The following is a 7,244-nucleotide window of genomic DNA, read 5'->3' as shown; positions in this document are numbered from 1 at the left end:
TACAGGGAATCATGGCCCAGACAAATAGATACACATTTTTTGCAGGACAGAATTCAATCCATAACAGTATGTAAGATGTAGTCTTGCTATCCTTCCTTCTAAGGAGCATTCTGCTTGTACTTCTTCCAAGACATATTTCTTCATTCTTTGGTATATGGCAGTCTATGGTATATTCAGTATTCTTCACCAACAACACAATTGAAAGGAATCAATTCTTTGGTCTTCCTTATTCATCGTGCACCTTTCCCAAGCATATGGTGTGATTGAAAATACTATGGCTTGGGTCAGGTGGACCTTAGTCTTCAAGGTCACATCTTCACTTTTCAACACTTTAAAGAGGTCTTTTGCATCAGATTTGCCCAATGCAATGCATCTTGTGATGTCTTGACTGCTGCTTCTGTGGGTGTCCATTGTGGATCCAAGTAAAATGAAATCCTTGACAACTTCAATATTTTCTTCATTTATCATGATGTTGTTTATTGGTCCAGTTGTGAGGATTTTTGTTTTCTTCATGTAGAGGTGCAATACATATTGAAGTCTGTGGTCTTTGATCTAAATCAGTAAGCCCTTCAAGTCCTCTTGACTTTCAGCAAGCAAGGTTATGTCATCTGCATAACACAGGTTGTTAATGAGTCTTCCTCCAATCCTGATGACATTCTTCTTCATACAGCCCAGCTTCCTGAATTACTTGCTCAGATTGAATAGGTATGGTGAAAGGATACAACCCTGACACACACCTTTCCTGACTTTACTCCACACGGTAACCCCTTGTTCTGTCTAAACAACCACTTCTTGATCTATGTACAGGTTCCTCATAAGCACAATTCAGGGTTCTGGAATTCCCATTCTTCACAATGTTATCCATAATTTGTTATGATCCACCCAGTCGAATGCCTTAGCAGAGTCAATAAAACACAGGTAAACATCCTTCTGGTATTCTCTGCTTTCAGCCAGGATCCATCTGACATCAGCAATGATATCCCTGGTTCCACGTCCTCTTCTGAATCTGACCTGAATTTCTGGCAATTCCCTGTTGATATACTGCTGCGGCTGCTTTTGAATGATTTTCAGCAAGGTTTTACTTGCATGTGATATTACTGATACTGTTCGATAATTTCTGCATTCAGGTGGATCATCTTTCTTGGGAATAGGTATAAATATGAATCTCTTCTAGTCAGTTGGCCAGGTAGCTGTCTTCCAAATTTCTTGGCGTAGATAAGTAAGCACTTCCAGTGCTACATCTGTTTGTTGAAACATCTCAGTTGATATTCTGTCAATTCCTGAAGCCTTGTTTTACTCCAGTGCCTTCAGTGGAGCTTGGACTTCTTCCTTCAGCACCATCAGTTCCTGATCGTATGCTACCTCTCGAAATGGTTGAATGTCGACTAATTGTTTTTGATAAAATGTCTCTGTGTATTCTTTCCATCTTCTTTTGATGCTTCCTGCGTCATTTAGTATTTTCCCCATAGAATCCTTCACTATTGCAATTTGAGGCTTGACTTGAGAAATGCTGAGCATGTTCTTCCCTTTTGGATTTTTAATCTCCAGCTCATTGCACATGTCACTATAATAATTTACTTTGTCTTCTTGAGCCATCCTTTGAAATTGTCTGTTCAGTTCTTTTACTCTATCATTTCTTCCTTTTGCTTTAGCTACTCTACAATTAAGTGCAAGTTTCAGAGTCTCTTCTGACATCCATTTTGGCCTTTTCTTTCTTTCCTGTCTTTTTAACGATCTCTTGCTTTCTTCATGTATGATGTCCTTCCACAACTCATCTGGTCTTCGGTCATTAGCGTTGAATGGGTAAAATCTATTCTTGAGATGGTCTCTAAATTCAGGTGGGATATACTCAAGGTCATACTTTAGCTCTTTTGGACTTATTCTAATTTTCTTAGTTTCAGCTTGAACTTGCATATGAGCAATTGATGGTCTATTCCACAGTTGGCCCCTAGCCTTGTTCTGACCAATGATATTGAGTTTTTCCATTGTCTCTTTTTGCACAGATGTAGTCGATTTGATTCCTGTGTATTCCATCTGGTGAGGTCCATGTGTATAGTAGCCGTTTACTTTGGTGGAAAAAGGTATTTGTAATGAAGAAGTCGTTGGTCTTGCAAAATTCTGTCATACAATCTCCAGCATCCTTTCTGTCACCAAGGCCATATTTTCCAACTACTGATCCTTCTCCTTTGCTCCCAAGTTTTGTATTCCAATGACCAGTAATTATCAATGCATCCTGATTGCATGTTTGATCAATTTCAGCCTGCAGAAGTTGGTAAAAATCTTCAATTTCTTCCTCTTTGGCCTTAGTGGTTGGCATGTAAATTTGATTAATAGTCATATTAACTGGTCTTCCTTGTAGGTGTATGGATATTATCTTATCACTGACAGCATTATACTTCAGGATAGGTCTTGAGATGTTCTTTTTGACAATGAATGCAATGCCATTCCTCTTCAAGTTGTCGTTTCCAGCATAGTAGACCATATGATTGTCCAATTCAAAATGGCCAATTCCTGTCCATTTCAGCTCACTAAAGCCTAGGATATTGATGATTATGCTTTCCATTCATTTTTGATGATTTCCAATTTTCCTAGAATCATACTTCACACATTCCCAGTTCCAATTATTAATGGATTTTTGTAGGTGTTTCTTCTCATTTTGGGTCATGCCTCATCAGCAAATGAAGGTCTCAAAGGCTTAACTCCATCCGTGTCATTAAGGTTGACTTTACTTTGAGGAGACAGCTCTTCTCCAGTCTTCTTTGGAGTGCCTTCCAAACTGAGGGGCTCATCTTCCAGCGCTATATCAGGCAATGTTTCACTGCTATTCATAAGGTTTTCACTGGCTAATTCACCAGATCTTCCTAGTCTGTCTTAATCTGGAAGCTCAGGTGAAACCTGTCCACCATTGGTGAACCTGCTGTGTTATCTGTATACTGGTGGCATAGCTTCCAGCATCAGAGTAGCACGAAAGCCCCCACACCCCTACAAACTGACAGACACATGGGGGTGAAGAGAAGTAGTACGGTCTTTTGTTCCCTCTAATTCTGACCCTTCACTTTTGGTAATTTTTTTTTTTTTTTTTTTTTTTGGTAATAGCACTAAATTATTTCCTTTAGTTTTGGGATCCAAAAACTCACGTTTCTCTCTGGTTGGGAGAAGAACGCTGGTTTATTCAATTAGTATCCTCACTTCTTGACGTGTCTTTAAGTAAGAAAAACATGACCCTTTTCACCAAGAGGTGTCTCTGTGTGATCTACCATAAATGCAAGTTTTTTGATAACAGGCATCAATGCAATATTCTTTGTCCATCTTTCTGTTGAGTTTCCATTCTTATTGCTTTACAGGAGTTCATTATATATACGTTTATCTCATTAATAATTCCTTGTTATTTTTTTGCTGAAAATATAAACATAAATATAAATAAAATTTATTGTAAGCGCAAGAAAGTACTAAAATCATTCCCATTTTATCATGACAGTCAGAGAAGTTAAGAAAATTTTAAAGTTTCTTGTGATAAACTGTGAAACTAAGATGCAAACTGATCCTGTCTGGATCTATAAACAACTGCCATGTGGTCTCCATTTGCTCAAAACGTTAGCCTTCTCAATTTTACCTACAGTTTCCTTTTTTGATTAGAAATTCACGATTTTGATGAAGCCATGAACAGCAATTTTCCTCTTTATGTTTATGTCTTCTGTGGTTTCGTTTATGAAATTGTCTCCTTCAGGTCATAATGATATTGTTTAAATTTTTTTTTATTAGAAAGGCCAGCTTCATAGTAATGCAACCTATGCAATCACACAGGGCCTCATGTTCAGGAAATCACAATGCTTAGTTTAAAGCTTTGCCTTGAAATTTTTAATAATTTTTGACAACAGACCGTGCATTTTTATTTTGCTTCACCAATTGGGTAGGTGTTCTTGTTTATTAGATTTAGAGTTTTATATTTGGTATTTAGTTTCACGTGTACGTATACTATGAGTAATCAAAATTGGCTTTACTTTGTCTCTCTGTAGTCAGAGAATTTAGCTATTTTTTTCCCCAGAAGTGTGATGCCTTTTATTTAATATTCCATGTGCCCATAAACACACAGCCTGTTCCTGAACTCTTTATCTTGTTCTGTTGATTTGTCTTTTTCTGTGTTAGCAAGAACTTGTATTTTAAAATAAAAGTGACTTTATTGTAGATCTTAATATCTTGCAGATTGAGTCCAACTTTTATGCTATTTTTGTACAAATGTCCTGAGGAGTTTTTAAAAAATATATATATTTTTTATTTTTGGTGGCAATATTTCCAATCAAATGTTTATTCACAATTTCTACATGAACAGTTCAATAACATTGGTTGCATACTTAACATTGTATCACCATTCTTGGTATCTCCACTCATATTGTTGCTTCACCATTAATCTGGGCTCTCTGTCCTTTAAGGATCTCATTTTTGCTTCTGATGAACTGTTGTCAGATTAAACTCTTACATAATTCTTTATAGTAGTGCTAAGCTCAAAGCAAACATTTTTTATTAATTGGGTTAAACTGTTGTTTAGTTTAACTATACCTTCATGGAATAGTTTCAGTTCAAGGTTTAAAGATTATCTCTGGGCTCTAATTTTGGAGATTCCCTGAGTCTCAATAGATCCACCAAGTTCGGTTTCTGTATAAGTTTGATGTTCTGTTCCATGCCTTTCTTTCGATTAGGATCCATCTGCTGGTGCCCTTGATCAAAATGTTCATAACGGTAGTTGGGAACCATCCATTTCTTCTGGTCTCAGGGTAATGGAGGTAGTATGGAGATGATTAAACCCTTGAGGAGTTTTGATGGCTCATTTCACAAGGAATTTCAATGTTAAAGGGAACTTCGTTCATGGAAGAAAGACCTAAGTCAGCACAAAGCAGCAGGCTAAAGTTGAGAGCCTTTAGGTAAAGCCAGGATACTTGAAGGATAATAATGCAGTGAAAATGATGTAATAGACAAAAGCGTATCCACAAACAGATGGATACTACAGAGAACTTTCTGGTGGTTTCATACCACTGAGCTTTCAGTTAGCAGCCAACCACTTCAAACAACCCTTAAACACTACAGCCTAGTAAACCCTATGGTGCAGTTCTACTCTATCACATGGGTCACTATGAGTTGAAAATTGACACAACAGCACCTACAACAACATTCAAATTAAAAAAAAATAATAAAAATGGTGATGTCTGATTTTTGGTGTGTCTTTGTTAAGGTTTTCCCAAAAGCAGATCCGGTCAAAGTTTCTCATGCAAGTAAGTTATATTGGAGTTTATCCCAGGAAATACCAGTATAGGAATGGGAAGCTGAGACAGAGAAGGGAAAGGGAAGGAAGCTGCAAAAGGATGCTTTTACAGCAAGTTATCACTGCAGGCATATGGAACTTAATCTTGCAAGGGGATTCTGGGAAACAGTATAGAACATGCATCTCAGGGTTATCCTGTTTGAGAGGCAAGGTAGCTGGAGTATTTAGTCACCAGCTCTAATTAGTCATTAGTTGAGGGTTTTCTTCCAGGGGTTTTTAATTCCCAAGCACTTCCATTGACCTGAACTCAGACTCCAGGAGTCAGAAGGAATCTGAGAGAGACAAGATTATTGAAAGAGAGGAGTCCAAGTTACTAGAATCTACAGTCGCCAAGAAATGAAACTACAGTAGCATTGAAAAGTATGACAGTGCATCAGGAGCTAAAATTGTGCATTAGTAAAGCAGTAAAGGGGCATGTCTCCAAAAAAATATTTCATTCTGAAGATTCATTTAACACAGACTTTTTTTTTTTTAATATTCAAGGTAATATTATGTAACAAGCATATTGCTTGTACTGGACTCTCAAACTCTGTTGATGATAGCCCTTTCTTTCACTTATTATCTGTATTTCTATACTATCTGAGATACTCCCCAACTCCAAACCATGGCTTAGTGGGACAAAAAAATAGGTTGATTCAAGGTCAAGTTTTGTGCATACACACTGACTATTGTTTTGGCCCTGGCAAGGGCTTTCTCCTACATCCTAAAATGATTGGTAAGTCATGGCATTGAATTACCACGTTTTCTTTATCTTTGGGGCAATTAGGGACAAGTGTCCACTACTCTTTCATAGAAATATTACAAATAATGTGTGCAGTTTTTCAATATATACGAGGACAAAGGGAAGCCTTATTTTTTGTTATAGGTTGTTTTTATAGCTAATATAAATCATGTATTAAAAATGGAAGAGGCTGAAACTCAAGGCACCTTATTCTACTAGTAATCTTTTTTTTTAAGTCCATCTGCTTCTAGATGAAAGATTGGAAAATGGCCAAGATCTTGGCCACTGGGACAAGATTTTCTAAAGATCTCCTGGTACCTATTTGGAAATACCACATTCACATGTGCTTACAATATACTCTTTAAGAAAAGAAAGCTTGTCTTAGCAATGTAAATATTGTTGACCACAGAATAAATTCCTTTATCCTACTTTTGAATAACACAACAAAATGCTCTAAGTGCCAAGTGAAAAAACATCAGTAGTATGTTCGCTCTTTTTTGACTTCTAACCTTCAGTTTAGAGAATGTATTGAGCTTACATTAGAAAAATGTCTCTTTTTTCTACATCTTTTGGTTGATATTTGGTGAAAGCAATCAGAAATTTTATCAGCAACTGTATTGCTATTTCTTTTACTATATCTTGATAATTATGCCATTATTTGTGTTTGATCTCTTCCTCTTCTTCCTTCTTTGTCCCCTTTTTCCATTCTGCTGGGGCTTTGTTTCTATCTTAGATCCTAAGATAAAGAGCATGCTGTGTGAATAGTAGTATAATTGGTAGAAAGAGTCTAGATCCCTGAGGATTTCACGAAGTAGAGCTTTTATACTCACTGTAGCCTGCCTATTTCCAGAATCATTTTTTAAAATTAAGGTGGAAACCAAATAACATCAGAATTTTTAAAAATAAAGATACATTTCTTTATTAAAAAAAAAAATTTTTAAAGCTACTATTAATTTGGGTGAAACTTATCTTACCCGTTACCTGATATAACCTCTATTTTACCAACAAATTGAATTAAGTATAAGACAATGTGTAGAAAATTAACTTTTTTCACAGAAAATTTTAAATTTGCTCCTTCTTTAAATTAAGCATGTTGTCTTGTGGCTGTTTAACTTATATTTGATGACTAAGTTAAAGATATGAAAGTGAGAGCACAGTAAATTTGTTTCCAAGGTAAGTTACCTAGAAATCAACTTTGGTTGCCTG

This window comes from Elephas maximus, chromosome 1, assembly GCF_024166365.1.
Source record: "Elephas maximus indicus isolate mEleMax1 chromosome 1, mEleMax1 primary haplotype, whole genome shotgun sequence".
Taxonomy (NCBI): domain Eukaryota; kingdom Metazoa; phylum Chordata; class Mammalia; order Proboscidea; family Elephantidae; genus Elephas; species Elephas maximus.
The sequence above is the reverse complement of the archived record's forward strand: the minus strand, read 5'-3'. Positions refer to the sequence as shown.